The sequence below is a fragment of the Sapajus apella genome, unplaced genomic scaffold (genome assembly GCF_009761245.1).
Source record: "Sapajus apella isolate SASKATOON/1434 unplaced genomic scaffold, GSC_monkey_1.0 scaffold72, whole genome shotgun sequence".
NCBI lineage: Eukaryota > Metazoa > Chordata > Mammalia > Primates > Cebidae > Sapajus > Sapajus apella.
Genome location: NW_022437012.1, coordinates 3,454,660 through 3,472,760, shown reverse-complemented (window position 1 = coordinate 3,472,760; position 18,101 = coordinate 3,454,660). Strand labels below are relative to the sequence as shown.

General features: G+C 39.8%; 1 pseudogene; it reads right to left on the bottom strand.

The window, feature by feature from the left end:
• Nucleotides 1-226: 226 nt before the first annotated feature.
• LOC116531755 lies at nucleotides 227-854 on the bottom strand (annotated as a pseudogene).
• Nucleotides 855-18,101: the final 17,247 nt, after the last annotated feature.

The following is an 18,101-nucleotide window of genomic DNA, read 5'->3' as shown; positions in this document are numbered from 1 at the left end:
GAGGATGTAGAGTCCAGTTTGAAGAAACTTGGCTATGAATAAAAGGAAAGAAATAAGAAAATCGTTAGGGGTAGTATGATTTATAAACTGTTTGTTTTTTGGCTTTTTTCCCCTTTATTATTGCAAAGACTTAAGTATCTCATTAAATTACAGGGAAGAAGCCAGTTGAGATTTTTTTTTTCCAAATTTATAGGTCTTTTATTGCATCATTTAAATATCACGAGTAGGTCTGAGCTATGATAGGCATCTTGTTTCTGTAGCTGGCCAACTCTAAGGTCTTACTCATCAGCCTGCTGAACAGTTCCTTTTTCAGAGACATAGATACCATCCAAAAATTTCCGGATGTCCTTGTTTTTAACTGTTGCAGCTTGCTGAATCAAAGCCACTGAATTTGAAACAAGCTCAATGTCATTTCCTTCAAGGATTAATTCATCTTTCTGGGCTTGAGATACTAAACAAGCAACATGTGGTCTCATTCGAACCCTGTCGATGTATTTTTCACCCAAGAAATTTCGGATTTCAACAAGAGACCCATTCTCCTGGATAACGACGTTGATGGGGAAGTGAGCATACACAGACCTCATCTGGTAACGGAAGCCCAGCCTAACACCCTTGATCATGTTCTGTACATGACTACAAATAGTACAAACCATAGCCAGTTCCTTTCTGTTACCCCACCATTTGTCAACCCAGAGCCTCTTTTTATTTCTTTCCAAGAAGACTGAGTTCTACATTGATGTGATTGAAGTCCCTCCGCAGGGTTCCTCTGTGCGTCCCTTCAGAATGATGCCCACATTTTCTGGAATGTCGACAGTCTGATTGCTGAGAATGGTCTTCATTCTCGCAGTAAACGCAGCAAAGAAGGAACGTCTTTCCTCATTATGTACTTGTTTCCGAGATTTTTTTAAAGAAGGTTGAAACAAAGACTTGGACATCGGAGCCTTAGCTTTTAGAATCCTCCATCAAAGAAAAAAATACAAGTTTTTCTCCCCTACTAGATCATCAGTTCCTTGAGGAAGGATGAGGGCTCAATTTATTCTGTTTATCTGCATGCCTAGAGCCTGACCCAACCAAATAAGTGTACCATGCATGTATGTGTACACAGATGGATGAAGGCACGATGGATGGATGGGTGAGTGAATATGAATGATGGGTGGATGGATGGATGAAGGGATAATGGATGGATAGATGGATGGGTGAAGGAATGAATGATGGATGCAGGGATCAAGGATGAAAAGGTGTAGGCTAAGTATGGTAATATTAGCATAATGTGTGCATCAGAGTGGCCACTAGGTGGCAGATGTGACAGTCAATGATTATTCTTTCTGAGAAATTAGTTCAGATGGTTAGCTGCAAGGTAATGGACCACAGTTTTTCTTTTTTATTTGTTTTGTTTTCTTTCTTTCTTTTTTTTTTTTAATTGAGATAGGGTCCCACTCTGTCACTCACTTGGGAGTTCAGTGGCACAATCATGGCTCACTGCAGCTTCAATCTCCCAGGCTTCCAAGTAGCTGGGACCGTAAGTGTGCACCACCATGCTTGGCTAAAACTTTTCTCTTAGGTGAACTTATCTAAGTGGAATATGCCCACTATTGAAGTGGAAATTTGGACTTTCCTCCTATCTGTTGATTTCTCACTCAAATATCAGTAGGTCAACTTAGTTCTTTCCGGAGGAGTTTTTGGTCCAAAAATAAGAATAAATAAATAAGGCAGTTACACTGACTTGTGGTTCAAAAAGAGACTGAGCACATGTGGCCATCTTTCCACTCACCTGAAATACCACTGAAATGATGGAAAAAGCATGATTCTACAAGGACACAGAGAATGGAAAAGAAAACAAAAATGCTACTATAACCGATTTCTTAAATGGATTGTACTTGATAAGATACAAGCAGGAAACAACCTGGTCATCTTTAAATTTTCTGTCAGATTTCCTTTCTCCCACACCGGGATAACATCTTGTGCAGAGTCTAAGGCTTTTCTGGGCACTTTTGGAGACTGGAATAGTCTCATTTTGGGGTATTAAAAAGTCCACTCTCCTATAATCTTGAATGTATTATCTAATCTACATCTTCTCCCACTTCCTAGCTTGGGTTGATCCTGAATTCTGCCAGGTGGAAGTGGGGCTTCATGGTCTATTCTTTTTCTCTCCATCATAACCCTTCTTTCTGTCTTCACCAGCTGATGCTTCTACGACCTTCATAGTATTATGCCCAAGGAAAGCAGGAGTTTGAAGAGAAAAAGACAGTCCTATATTACTGGGCTGCTGTACCTGACATTGGTACCTCTGTGTGATAGGTACCCCAATGCTGACCCTTTCTGATGGGGGTGCTTTTGCATAGTTTTTTTGCTAACTCTCCCATAAGACTTTTGACTTCACACTGTTCTCCCCACACTTCACTTGGTGAAACCCTATGCAGCTGACCTCTCATGATTTCCCTTAATTCTCTTTACAAGTACTCTTGATGCAAGCTCATTCTGTTGGGCCAGAACTCTTGGGTGGAAACTCAAGCTCACTATTACTTTCCTGGTTTCCCATTTAGTTCTTAGGAAAACTCATGAATCTCTGTTCAATTCAATGACAGAAGTTTAGACCATTCCCATTGCAGTCCCTTCTTTGTTCTACACAAGCATCTCCAGGCAGTCTCAGGTGAATGAAAGGCACAAATCCTTCTGCCCCACCCCCATCTGACCCCCTAAATCCAGACGACATGGGTCTAGTTCTCCCAAGAATACTCTTACCCCACTCTTTGCTCAAGTAGAAGCACAGAGCAAGCCTACACATTTCTGCAGCTCAGCAGCAGCTGACTGGGGTCTGAGATGTTGGTCTCCACTCCTGGCAAGTAACTCAAGTCTCTTGAGTATGCACATGAATCCTCCCCTTGCTTGACCCAAGAGGTGGAGAGAAACTTCTACTTTAAATGTTCATATGCCTACATATGACACTCTTCAAAAAAAAAAACCTAACTCGCTGTAAGGAGTTTCTAGCCTTGTTATGGATTTTTCTTTCTTCACATATGGACAAAGTTTGGATGTAGGCTATGGGCACAAGACTTGTTTTACTGTAAATGCATGGTATGTTAGTACTTCATGAATGTCTAGCATCTTTTTTTTTTTTTTTTTTTAATACAGGCATACATGGCATTCTACGCTTTAAGCCTCAGCCACAACTCCAAATTTATTAAAAACCTCACTTAAAAGCTTGTTGTACTATAATTATAATTATTAATATAGTTAGTAATTATATTAGTTCATTCTCATGCTATGACGATATAGTTGCGACTGGTAATTTGTAAAGGAAAGAGGTTTAATTGACTCAGTTCCACGTGGCTGGGGAGACCTCAGGAATCTTACAATCATGGTGGAAGGGGAAGCAAACACATTGTTCACGTGGCAATGGCAAGAAGAATTGCTGATTGAAGTGGGGAAAAGCCCCTTATAAAACCATCAGATCTTGCAAGAACTCTCACTATCATGAGAACAGCGTGGAGATAACCACCCCCATGATTCAATTACTTCCCACTGGGTCCCTCCCACAACATGTCAGGATTATAGAAACTTTAATTCAAGATGAGATTTAGGTGGGGACATAGCGAAACCATATTAGTAATAATTAGAGAAAAAATAAGGGGCTCCTGGAAATTAAAAAATAATAGCTGAAATTTAAAAATTCAGTAGAAGAGTTGGAAGTAGAATAAAGAAAATGTCCAGAAGGTCAGACATCCTAATATAAAACAGTAGGGGAGAGGATTTTCAAAGAAATAATAAAGCAGTGTCATGATTGAAAAGATCCTCCAAATGCCATGGTTAAGAAATGGAAAAATGATCTACACAAAGCCACATTAGTATGACATTTCAGAACATTAGAGATAAAGAGAGGAAACTAAGATTTTACAGAAAGAATGACCAGGTCACATAACAAAGAAATGAGAATCAGAGTGTCATGATTTCTCAAGAGTAACACTGGAAGTTGGTACACAATGGAGCAATGCTTCAAAATTCTAGAAAAATTATTTTTAAACTCGAACTTATGCTCTAGGAAGCTGTTAATCAATGAGGAGGATATAGTAAAAATATATTTTTATTTATTTATTTATTTTTGAGACATGTTCTCTTGTTGCCCAGGCTGGAGTACAGTGGTACAATCACAGGTCACTGTAACCTTGAACTTCTGGGTTCAAGTGATCTTCCTACCTCTGCCTCCTAAATATCTAGGACTACAGGTGTGCACAACCATGATTGGCAAATTTTTCTTTTTCTTTTTGGTAGATCCAGGGTCTCACTATGTTGCCTGGGCCAGTCTTAAACTCCTGGTCTGTTTTGGCCTCCCAAGATGCCGAGATTATAGGCATGAGCCACCATGCCTGGCCAAAATATATTTAAATATGCATTTCTCTGGTATCACTGGTGATATCCGCCTTATCATTTCTGATTGCGTCTATTTGATTCTTTTCTCTTTTCTTCGTTAGTCTAGCCAGCAGTCTATCTATTTTTTTAATTTTTGCCAAAAACAAACAAGCTCCTGGATTTGTTAATTTTCTGAAGGGTTTTTCATGTCTCTATCTCCTTCAGTTCCCCTCTGATTTTGCTTATTTCTTGTCTTCTGCTAGCTTTGGGATTTGTTTGCTCTTGGTTCTCTAGTTTTTTTAGTTGTGATCTTAGGTAGTTGAAATGAGATCTTTTTAGCTTTTTGATGTAGGCATTTTAGTGCTATAAATTTCCCTCTTAACACTGCTTTAGCTGCATCCCAGAGATCCTGGTATGTTGTCTCCTTGTTCTCATTAGTTTCAAATAACTTCTTGATTTCTTAAAGTTCCAGGAGACATGTGTAGGATGTGCATTTTTGTTACAAAGGTAAACGTGTCATGGTGGTTTGCTGCATCCATCAACCTATCACCTTGGTATTAAGCCCTTCATGCATTAGCTATTTATCCTGATGTTCTTCCTCTCCCTACACCCAGCAGGTCTCAGTGTGTGTTGGTCCCCTCCCTGTGTCCATGTATTCTCATTAGAACTTCTTGATTTGTGTCTTAATTTTATTATTTGCCCAGTTGTCATTCAGGAACAGGTTGTTCAATTTCCACGTAGTTGTGTGGGTTTGAGTGAGTTTCTTAATCTTGAGATCTAATTTGATTGCTCTGTTATCTGAGAGACTGTTCTGATTTCAGTTCTTTTGAATTTGCTGAGGAGTGTTTTACTTCCAATTATGTGATCAATTTTAGAGTAAGTGTCATGTGATGATAAGAATAATGTATATTCTGTTGTTTAGGGGTGGAGAGTTCTGCAGATGTATAACAGATCCACTTGATCCAAAGCTGAGTTCAGGTCCTGAATATCTTTGTTAATTTTCTGTCTCAATCATCTGTCTAATATTATTAGTAGGTTGTTAAAGTCCTTCACTATTATTGAGATGGAGTCTAAGTCTCTTTGTAGGTCTCTTAAGAACTTGCTTTATGAATCTGGGTGCTCCTATATTGGGTGCACATATATTTAGGATAATTAACTCTACCTTGGGAAGAGCCTTTACCATCAAAATGTAGTTGCTATTTGCCTAAGCCATGTCTATTCTTTCTTGCTTCCTTTCCAGAATAACTTGATGGGCACAAAAACATACTCAGTTAAATTCTACATTTCTCATGCTTTCATGCAGACTAGGAACAGACATGTGACCCGTTCTGAAAAATAAAATGTAAGTGGATGACTTCTAAAAAACTCCTTCAAAAAAGGTTAAAGTTTAACATACGTATTGTTTGCCATTTTCCATTCTTGTCTTCCTGCCTGGAAAAGTGACATGAAGCTTGAGTAGGAGCAGCACCTTTTCCCATTTCTTTACAAATTCTCGTTGACTTGTATGTATTATTCTGAATTTCATTGACTTTCCACTTTTGAGGTCTGTTATCTAACCTTGAAACCCTTCCCTGCCTGAAGATAATACATTCTCTCTTTGATCAATGCTGTTGACTTAATGTGTCTTCTTGGTGTTTGCATCCCCAGTGCCTCAGCAGAGTAGGTTCTGAATTACAGGCCTTTGAATAAGTACATGAACCAAAGAGTGAACAAACATTATCCTCATCTATCAGCTTTCTAGACACCTCCGACTTCTTTCAAGTCTTTAGCACTTGATTCATTGTGTCTTTCTTCACCATCATTTGCTCACAACTTCCATGACTTCAACATCCACAAGATCCTTGTAACTCTTTGGCCTCTAAACTAAATGATTCCCAAGTTCTGTTTCTCCTTTCTTCCCTATTTTCCTCTCCTATAATTTTTGTTGCCTCTCACCAGGGAAATTGCAATATCTTCCGGTAATTCCCTCACCCTATGGCACTGCAACCAGATTTATCACCTGAACAACACAGCTTTCTGGCTTAAAACCCTATTTATTAAAAATTGTCAGTGCACTTTACATCTCTCCTTCACAATCCGATCCCAACACACCTCTCACAGCCAACCCAGACTTCTCATCTGTCCTCACACTCACTTGGAACTTTCCCAGCTCTTTGCAATTGTTTGCATATTTTCTCTTCCTCAAATTGCACTTGCATCCTCTCCAGCACACAGCCGTTCATCTCGCCCAATTGAAAAACCAACTCTCATGTCACTTTCTCCCATGAAGCATTCCCCAGTGATTTAAGCAGAATCAATCCCTGGAGCTGCTATGACTGCAAAAACACTTTCCAATTATGTCTATCATAGCATTTATTAGGACAGTTAATACCATACATGGCTACCTGCCCATGTAAACTCACTGAAGAAGCTCCCTTTCTATTACCTTCACAGACTTGGCACACGGTGCCTGGCACGTAGTACATTCTCAAAAATTGTTAGAGGAACTGAATTGAGATTCAAGGAGCTATCCCTGACTGTGAGTTAAGTCTACTGTCTTGTGGAAATAGACAAGGCAATGCATATCTACTCCCTTAGGAACACTGTCTCATAATTATTTTTAAAGTTTTCTATTTTATCAAAGAGCCTTAGAAACCGTTCCTTTTCAAAGCTCCACCAAAGTATTATTTTCCTAATTAATTATAGTAGAGGATAACTATTGCATAAATCAATTCCCAACTTAGTTTGATCGTGATCACTAATGAAATAGATTGGAGATCTGGAGACAGAAAGAGAATGTTTTCAGATGAATAATATATTTTATTTGTCAGCAGTCCTCAGGCTCAATTTATGGTGAAATTAACTGAAAGTGGATTGCAAATAATTGTCAGTTCATTGTCAGTCTGCATTTCCAAGGCCCTGAATAGATAGAATGACGAAAGGTAATTTCGTTTTTCTTCGTAATTGCTTCTGGATAATACCAGAGCCTTTGAAAGAGAGTGTGAGGCTGTGCATGTTGAAAATTGCAAAGAAAATGCAAAGCTTGACTTGAATACCAAAAATTCTCCGTATGTCAGATGTAGCAGAATTAACATTTCTAGGATTCTTTGCAGTCTATTCCACTAAAATTATCTACAACAGATACATGATTTTGGACTTAAGATATGAAAAACACTATTTTATGTGTCAACGATGATAGTTAGAATGGAGATCTGAGTCCCATTAGTTTTATAATAATTTCTGAAAGGGGTTAAAAAAAAAACAACACAATTTCTTTCACACAATATGAAGAGTCAGTGGGAGTGTTTTTAGCTACTTAAAATCACCAGAGAAGAAAGCAATCAATAGTCAATGAAGATGAATGAGCCTCTAAAGAACAGATGAAGAAAGTGAGCAGGTAATGGTGATGGAAGAAATAAGGCTTTGTGAAAGACAAAAATGAAAGAACAACCTCGGCTTTCTGTCATTTCTTTAATTTATTCTAAAAATGAATTAAGATAAAGGAGGCAAATCAGTAACTAGTAGAGATTACCTACTCACTGTGTTGTAAGTCTTCACATCAACATATCTTGGCTTGCAAATACTGTTCACCTCACAAAAGGGTCCCGTTGTTCAAATAAATTTGAGAATGTTGCATATAACATCCCCCTCTTAATGCACATTAACATAAGAAACTCTATGAGAAGTCCTGCAGTAGGAAAACTGTGTAACTTTGTCTGACCAAATATTTCCCAAGCATATTACACTGCAGTTACTAATCAGTGCCTCATGCAGCACTGTCTGAGCAATGGTCCACTGGAAGATCTGGCTGGCTGGTTCTGCAAAAGAGTCTTGGTCTAGATGTAGTCCATTCTTAGAGTTATGTCTGGGTGAGGTATATGGGCACTATCCTGTGTGTATGTCAGACACTGACTTCATGGCACTGTTGTCTTGAACAAAATAGATGGGAAAAATGAAGAGAGAAGTCATGATTTGTATTAGATTGTTTTTGTACTGCTATAAAGAAATACTTGAAACTGGGTAATTTATAAATAAAAGAGGTTTGATTGGCTCACAGTTATGCAGGCTGTAGAGGAAGCATGGTTGGGGATGCTTCAGGAAACTTAACAATCAAGGCAGAAGGTGAGAGGAGGCAGGCACATCTTCACATGGCCAGAGCAAGAGGAAGGGAGAGAGTGGGGAGGTGCTGCACACTTTTAAACAACCAGATTTCATGAGGACTGTACCAGGGGAACAGCACCAAAGGGGGAAATCTGTCCCCGTGGTCTAATCACCTCCCATCGGGCCCTAGCTCCAACACTGGGGATTACAATTTGACATGCGGTTTGGGTTGGGACACAAATCCAAAGCATATCATGATCTATATGAAATGAGTGTATGCCCTAAATGAAAATTGAAAAATAAAGTATTGCTTCAGAGACACACTCAGTTGCTAACTCAGTTAGTAAAAAAAGTACTTGAACATTCACTCTTCTGAAAGTAACCTATGACATGTCTCATGCTTGGAAGCCCCTCCATAGGTCTCAGAGATGAGTGCAATATCTTTATCGTGGGCTACAAGTGGGTGCCCACTCTGACCCATACCTGTTTCACACTACAGCCCCCAGTCACCTCCTGTGCCCAGCCTCTCTGGTGTTCTCTGAGATCCCACATGTCAGACCAGGCCCTCTTGTGGAACACTATAACTTAACTTTCTCCTTTCCTTTCCTTTCCTTTTTCTTTCTTTTTTTTCCCTCTTTCTTTCTTTCTCTCGCTCTCTCTCTCTTTCTTTCTTTCTTTCTTTATTCTTTTCTTTTTCTTTCTTTCTCTCTCTTTCTTTCTTTCTCTTTCTTCTTTCTTTTTCTTTTTCTTTCTTTCTTTTCTTTCCTTCTTTCTTTCCTTTCTCTCTCTCTTTTTCTCTTTCTCTTCCTTTCTCTTTCTCTCTTTCTCTTTTTCTTTCTTTCTTTCCCTCGTGATCCACCCACCTCTGCCTCCCAAAGTGCTGGGATTACAGGCGTGAACCACCGCGCCCGGCAGTGTTAATCCTTTTCTAGGCTAACACAATTTTTTCATTTTGTAGGTGAGGAATCAAGACCTGAAAAATAAAGTGAAGTTAATATTAAAGCAAATCCTCAAATTCAACCATAGTCATGCAGCTGCATGCCAGGAAATGAAAAAAACAAAAAAAGGCACCAGAAACTGGGAAGAGGTGGGGAAGAAATCTCCTACAGGTTTCAGAGGAGCATGGCTTGCTGACACCTTGATTCAGATTTCTGGCCTCCAGAGGTGTCAGAATACATTTCTGCTGTTTAAGCACTTAGTTTGTGGTACTCAAACGCCTAGTTAGTAGTTAGAGGTGTTCCTGCCACCACCATCTCCACCTCAACGATGCAGGTGACCTGCCAAGGAAGCCGGAGCATTTCCCAGCAGAGCTGAGCCATACCTGACCCGGAAGGCAAGGAGGTGAGGATGTCTGTGCGGGGGGCGCAGAGCTGTGGGTCTGGAAGCCCCTCTATAACACCAGAGTGAGCTAGCCACCAGTGACAATGTTCGGGGGCTGTGGTGGCACCTAGAACCCTACACCCACATTCAGAACATGGTGGAGGCTGCTTCCCTTTCCTGCTTTCCAAACTTCACCCAGATCTTCTTGTCATCCCAAGCAGAGCCACCCAGGGAAGGGGATTCTGCTAAACACAGTTTCCACTTAGCTAAGTTGCCACTGTACCAAACCACAGATCATTTCTGCAGAGAAGCTCTTTCATTGTCTTGTGTGGGGAGCACACACCAGGCTCCTGGTGCTCTGGTCAAAGATGAGACAGGATAGGGCTCTGACTGTGAGTATGTGTACCTTTACCAATCCTTCAGTTTGGGCACAGGACCTCATTCATGGCCTTGACTCTGCCACGTTCCAGAAGCAGGATTCTGGCCCTTTCGGAGTCTCCTGGGAATAAATTTCTGGTTGCTTATGAGAATCAGGGAGTTGGTAATGCAACTGTAAAGGATGGGAATGATCAGGGATGGGTCCAGTGGCTCTAACAGAGGCTTTCAGACTGTCTCCCTGTTTTCAGCTCTGTCTGCGCCTTACTCCTGCTCTCCAAGCTACCTGTGCCTTAGCCCTGAAGTTGTCAGAATTCTAAGCAATGAATCACTCTCTGCCACTACCCCCACTGGCTCCAAGGTGACTCTGCATTCTCCCCTCTGCAATGCCAGATACCAATTCTCCATCTTTTTTTTTTTCCCACTTTCAAAAATTCGTTGACATTTTCCACTTGCTGTTCAATTTTTGTCCATAGTGGTCTTTTCTCCCGTTCTCATTGTCCTTGCAGGTTAAATATATATTTTTAATTATTTTCCTCACACTTCAGCTGTGTCTCAGTAGGAAGTAGCAATCACTATGTATACCCAACCTACCATTTTAAACAAGACTTAAAATTTTTTTTCCATATGTTATTGGGGTACAGGTGGTGTTTGGTTACAATAAGTAAGTTCTTTACTGGTGATTTGTGAGATTTTGGTGCACTCATCACCTGAGCAGTACACATTGTACCCTATTTGTAGTCTTTTATTCCTTGCCCCCTCTCATCCTTCCCCCCAGTCTCCAAAATCCATTGTATCATTGTTATGCCTTTACATCCTCATAGCTTAGCTCCTACTTGTCAGAGAGAACATACAATGTTTGGTTTTCATTTCGTGAGTTACTTCACTTAGAATAATAGTCTCCAATCTCATCCAGGTTGCTGCAAATGCCGTTAATTCATTCCTTTTTATGGCTGAGTAGTATTGCACCATATATATATATACACACACACACACAAATATATGTATACATATATACACCACACACACACACACACACACACACACATATATCCACAGTTTACTTATCTACTTACTGATTTCTGGGCGTTTGGGTTGGGTCCACAATTTTGCAATTGCTAATTCTGCTGCTATAAACATGCGTGTGCAAGTATCTTTTTTTGTATAATGACTTTTTTCCTCTGGGTAGATACCCAGTAGTGGGATTGCTGGATCAAATGGTAGTTCTACTTTTAGTTCTTTAAGGAATCTCCACACTGTTTTCCATAGTGGCTTTACATTCCCACCAGCAGTATAGAATTGTTCCCTAATCACCACAACTACCTCAACATCTACTGTTTTTTGATTTTTTGATTACGGCCATTCTTGCAGGAATAAAGTGGTATTGCATTGTGGTTTTGATTTGCATTTCCCTGATCATCAGTGATGTTGAGCATTTTTTCATATGTTTTTTGGCCATTTGTATATCTTCTTTTGAGAATTGTCTATTCATGTCCTTACCCTACTTTTTGATGGTATTGTTTGTTTTTATTCTTACTGATTTGTTTGAGTTCGTTGTAGATTTTGGATATTAGTCTTTTGTCAGATGCACAAATTGTGAAGATTTTTTCTCACCCTGTGGGTTGTCTGTTTACTCTGCTGACTGTTCCTTTTGCTGTGCAAAAGTTCTTTAGTTTAATTAAGTCCCAGCTATTTATCTTTGTTTTTATCGAATTTGCCTTCGGGTTCTTGGACATGAAATCTTTGCCTAAGCCAATGTCTAGAAGAGTTTTTCCAATTTGGTCTTCTAGAATTTTTAGTTTCAGGTCTTAGATTTAAGTTCTTAATCATCTTAAGTTGATTTTTATATACAGTGAGAGAAGAAGATCCGGTTTCATTCTCCTACATGTGGCTAGCCAATTATCCCAGCACCATTTGTTGAAACAGGTGTCCTTTCCTCACTTTTATTTTTTGTTTGCTTTGTTGAAGATCAGTTGGCTGTAAGTATTTGGGTTCATTTCTGGGTTCTCTAATCTGTTCCATTGGTTTATGTGCTTATTTTTACACCAATACCATGCCGTTTTGTTGACTATAGCATTATAGTATAGTTTGAAATCAGGTAGTGTGATGCCGCCAGATTTGTTCTTTTTGCTTTGGCTATGTGGGCTCCTTTTTTGGTTCCAGATGAATTTTAGATTTTTTTTTTTTCTAAATTCATGAAGAATGATGTTGGTATTTTGATGGAGATTGCATTGAATTCGTAGATTGCTTTTGGCAGTATGGTCATTTTCACAATATCCCATCCATGAGCATAGGATGTGTTACCATTTGTTTGTGTCATTTATTATTTCTTTCAGCAGTGTTAAACACAAGACTTTTTCCACTTGTTTAACCCACAGCCCCTTGGCTTTGTTCCCAACAAAGTCCTGGTGCAAGTCTCCACTGACCTCTTAATTTCCCGGTCAGTAGACTCTTTCCAACCATCACTTTGCTTGAACTTTCTGTATACCAGGCCTTGCCCACACCCACACCCCTCTGCTCTTACCTGTTGGACACTGTCTCCTGTGCCATGTCTCCTGGAACCCCCTGATCACCCCCTCAGTTTTCTTTGTTGACTTTTCTTCCTTTGCTCTCTCCTTAAATGACATTCCCTATAGCTTAATCTTTGGATCTATTTGCATTCTCACCATGGTTTCAATGATCATATTTACAGAATGATTTCCAAACTTGTATCAGTCAGGACTCTTTGTTTCAAGTAACAGAAACTTGATTTTAGAAACAGAAACAGAAAGTTGCTTTGAATGCAGAAAGAAGGCCAAGACATTCCAAGAAACATGAATGATAGGAAAGCCTACCATATGCTCTCTTATGTTACTTCTCTGTGTTGGCCAACTACTTGTACTGAAAATGATGACACAGAAGGAAAGAGAATTGTAATTTTCTTGCTCATCAATAAGCCAAAGCTGAGCAGTGTTGGTAGAATGTGCACATATCAAGATAGTGAGCTGAAAACAGTCAAGTAACAGAAACCTGATTCAAATTTGATTAAAAAACAAAGGGGGAGTATATTAACTCATGTATGTAACTTAGGATTCAACTGAGATGCTCAAAATCTGTACTCCTTGAGGGGTTTGTTTTTTTGTTTTGTTTTTGAGTCGGAGTTTCGCTCTTGTTACCCAGGCTGGAGTACAATGGCGCAATCTCGGCTCACTGCAACCTCCGCCTCCTGGGTTCAGGCAGTTCTCCTGCCTCAGCCTCCTGAGTAGCTGGGATTACAGGCACGCGCCACCATGCCCAGCTAATTTTTTGTATTTTTAGTAGAGACAGGGTTTCACCATGTTGACCAGGATGGTCTTGATCTCTTGACCTCGTGATCCACCCGCCTCGGCCTCCCAAAGTGCTGGGATTACAGGCATGAGCCACCGCGCCCAGCCGAGGGGTTTGTTTTTGTCTGTGTATTTCAGCTCTGCTTTCTTCCATATTGGCCTCATTCTCAGGCAGTCCCTCTCTACCTGGTGACAAGTTCAGTGCTCTGTGATGTCATGTCTCATCATCCCAGAGGAAAAGGGTGTCTTTTTCCCCACAGCTGTAGCCAGGTTCCTGTGGAGAATAAGGCTTGTTAAGCCTGCTTGCATTCTGTGTCCTCCTCTGGGCCTGAGTGCAGAGAGTGAGAGTCCACTTCCCAGAACCATGGGGGCTGAATAGGATTACTGAACAGGGGCACCAAAGGAAGGATGGGTTGTGGAAGGGATGGAAAGGGGAAGGAGATATTACATTCATTTTGACAATCTGAGGAGGCCTGGATTCAGGACGCCAGGGCTGTCATCCTGGTTCTTTGGATTTCTTGTCTTTTGTCTATAAAATGAGAAAACTGGAATTCTAAGGTCCTCCGTTCACCATCATCTTTCTTTAATTCTACGAATAATGGACACATAAAGCAGAAGCTTTTGAAGGTGCCTCTGGGCACAGTCTAAGGGGCAGCAGAGCACAGTGGTTAGGAGTGTGAACTCTGGACACAGATCTGTCATTCTGCCTGTGTCCATCATCTCGGGGTCTGCTCAATGAATGTGGTCTCACAGGGCCCCAGGCTCAGAGAACCTCACACTTCTTACTTTAATGCTCTGTTGTCACTGTCTTGAAATTATTGATAATTTTATGTTTGAACTTATGCTTTGCAAGTGAATTCTGATGGGACATTGGAGCTTGCATGTGAGTAAAGAAGATAAGCACAATATGTTAATCAATAATAATAATGGGATGTCTGCTTTCCCTTGCTACCTCCTTACAGAGTACAGAACACCTTGTGAACACAATTCTGGTGGAACCACAATATGTGGGAGTTCAGTGAGACTCAAAGAGTAAAAAGGGAGCATGGCATATCTGCGTATCTACCACTGACTTTTTGCTTGAGACAGAATTTGCTTTGAATGCAGAAAGAAGGCCAGGGCATTCCAAGAAACATGAATGACAGGAAAGTCTATCATATGCTCTCTTATGTTACGTCTCTGTGTTGGCCAACTACTTGTACTGAAAATGATGACATATAAGGAAAGAGCATTGTAATTCCTTACTCATCAGTAAGCCGAAGATGAGCAGTGCTGGTAGAATGTGCACATATCAAGTGAGGTGAAAACAGTTGAGTTAGTTTTGTGAAGCATTTCTGCCATTCTGGTGACAGTGAAATATACACATGAGCTACAAAATAATGAATTATGAAATTTTGATTATTCTGCATGTGAGTTACACGCTCCTCTATTTGCATTTAAAACATATTGCACAATATAAAAATGAATGCTAAAATTCATACAATGACAAAATTAAATTTTTTCTTTACTTTAGATAACATTAAATGGCAAATTAAAAAATCGTAACAAGTTGAGAGAGAGACTGAGGAAGAAAGGAAAAAGCTTTATGTTTTAGTACCTTTAATGGCAATTCTTTCCCTACTTTTGGAACAAAAGGTCCCACATTTTCATTTTGCACTAAGCGCCACAAATTATTGGGCCTCCCACTGAATCAGCAATTGACTTTACTTCTTGGTGATTCTGTTTCCCTATTTGTAAAGTGGGCACAACCACAGTACTGTCTCCATTACTGGATTGTTGCAAGAATAAACAGCGCTTAGGATTCATTAGTTTCTCAATAAACATAAACTTTTATTATAAAAATGAGTTAGTATAAAACATATCTTTATGATTTGGAATATTCAATCTTTTGTTTGTTTGTTTTTGAGATGGGGCGGGGTGGGTTTCACTCCTGCTGCCCAGGCTGGAGTGCAATGGCATGATCATGGCTCACTGAAGCCTCGACTTTGGGGCTGAGGTGATTCTCCCACCTCAGCCTCCTGAGTAGCTGAGACGACAGGCATGCACCACCATGCCTGGCTAATTTTTTTTGTATTTTTAGTAGAGACCAGGCTTTCGCCACATTGCCTGGGCTAGTAGATTCTTACAACTTAAATTCCCCTCGATGATGACCTTTTGTAAACCAAACTTGATAGCTAACTCTCCTCTCTTATACTTTAACTACGTTGGAATAATTTGAAATTTTCACTGTAGTTTCATTAATAGGCTCACTTAATTTACTGCTTAAATGATGCCATTGGCCTTAGTCAGCAGAATATTTTATGTAGTCAGCAGCAGAACAAATAAAGTCAAGAAAAATCTTTTAGGAGGAGGATATTGTGGATCAATCTTTTTCAATTCAAATAAAAACAGGTAAGGATTAAGCTATTGTTTATGTGAAAAAGCAGGAAAGGACATTTTCTACTTCTCAACAACAGAGGGCGATGTAGCTAAGCAAATAGAGGACATTGTTCTCAGAGAAATTCTGTCTTCAAGTGCGAGGAAGCAAAGCTATAAACAACATATGGAAAACAATGAATATTTTAATTAGGTGTTAATAACTGAATATTGAATCTTTGTCTTCCACCTAACTCACAACAATGTTATGAAAGCTAATTAATAAGTGATTGTAAAGGAAATGATTAATTATTTACAGTAATAATTAGAATAGCTTACATGCTTGTAATTGTAAAATGATTTTAAAAGTAGACAGATGCAAAACAAGTTATTATTCTGTTGTTACAGGAATATTGCAGTGCCTCTTTCGGGATGATTCCTATTATCATTCTGCATTGTCTGGATTTTAGTAAATAGGCACCATCACACATTTTTTCCATCAAGTTTCATTTCGGCCATGGACTAGAAAATCGTGTATGTGTGTTTTTAAAGGATTTTCTGTCATACTTCTTTGAAAGTGTGTACATGGGATTAAGCATGAAGGCCTACCCATGTCGGGGGAACTTTTTGGAAAGTTATCAACCATAGAATGAACCAAAATAAAACACTGGACCAGAAGAATAAAGTCTCCCCCTAGAGTCTCGGTCTGTAGCGTCTGATTCTCATGTATAAAATCAAACTAAAAAGCAAGTGTATAATCGCAAACTTCTCCTCCTCCTCCTTCTCATTCCATATTTCAAATCTCTTTGAACTGTCTCATGTCTTCAGGATATAATGAAATCCCTTGCTCTGGAAGGAAGCCACAACAGATATATTTCAAGACCTTTCCCCTTCCTTTCTGCTGGTAGCAGAGCTAATGCAGTTTACTTATTAGATGAGTCACCATGGATACTGATACACTCAAGCCAAGTCTACCCTAGTGAGGGGAATTGGAGAACTGCGGCAATTATCTCATAATTTAAATAAACAAAGCTTCCCTCGTTTTTGTTTCGGTTACCTGGATTTTTCAAGTGAGTGTCTAATTTTAGTTTTGAATTATTAGATGTGGCTCTTGCCTCAACTCCCTTATTAGTTAGCAGAGCCCTGGACTGCTTTGTGGTGAAGTACTCTAAGAATGTGCACCTAAGGCAAATGTATTCTGTGCTTTCTATTTTATCATCCCAAGCATTTCTCCTTGACATTTGGAGAAACAACGTGAATAACTCAAGTCTGGGATGAAACATTTCTGGAAGGCAGACAATATTGAGATCTGGAAATGGTTGTTTGGAGAGACTAGATATTTCCAATCAGACAAAGACATTCATAATACCAAGTCCTTCTGGACAATATGGACCCCAAGTTGTTTTGTGTGAACCACATATTTCTTGGCTGGCCCTCGTCCAAGCCACAGCCTGTACTGAAACTTCCAGTTGGGAGTTTACGGCTGATCCTGGCTACCTCTCCTGATCCCGTCTTTCTCCTCAGACCATGTACCAACCTTGGCAATGTGAATTCCCCCGTCTTATTACCCCTCACTTAATGCAAGGGAACATTCTAGGGGGATAGAGGAGCTTTGCAAGTGTAAGGCATGGCTGTCATTTCTGGGTCCTAAAGTATCATAGTATTGTTATTTAATACCTATATTCAATGTCTTAATTATTCAGCACCTTTAAGCCACCATTGTTTGGCTTCAAATAGAACCTGGGTGATGGTAGTTGTGAAGGTGTGAACCCAGAATGACTGTGATCTGCATTTCTTTTCACACTGTGCATTTTTGAAGACTGACTCTCAACTTTCAGCTTTGCCACTGCCTGTGATATATCTTGCTCTGTGTGACTCAGCATCAAAGGCTTCTCTGGCAATCCCATCTAATTTCTTATCATTGGCCAGCAGGAGATAGCTATGTTGGCTGTTTGAAGGAGGATCTGTCTGATTGGACAGCAGGCTGTGGGTGGAAAGGCTAAATGTAGGTAGAACTGGATGTTGGCCACCTGATGGACCTGGGTTTGAATTCCATTTTTTCACTTCAGTCATGTGTATTATTTCTTACCTTTCGTGAACTTCAATTTTTATTTCTGTAAAACAGGGATAATAATACATATCTGGCAGAATAGCGATTAGAAATAACTTGTGTGAAGTCCTGGCAAGAAGCAAGAGGTGAATGCTGAATAATGGTAAGCATTGTTACGACTGCTCTTTATGCAACAGGAGCGAAGAGATTTCTATTCTATTGCTATTATGCCTCATTCTCCTTTCTCCACCGTTACAGAACTTTACCCC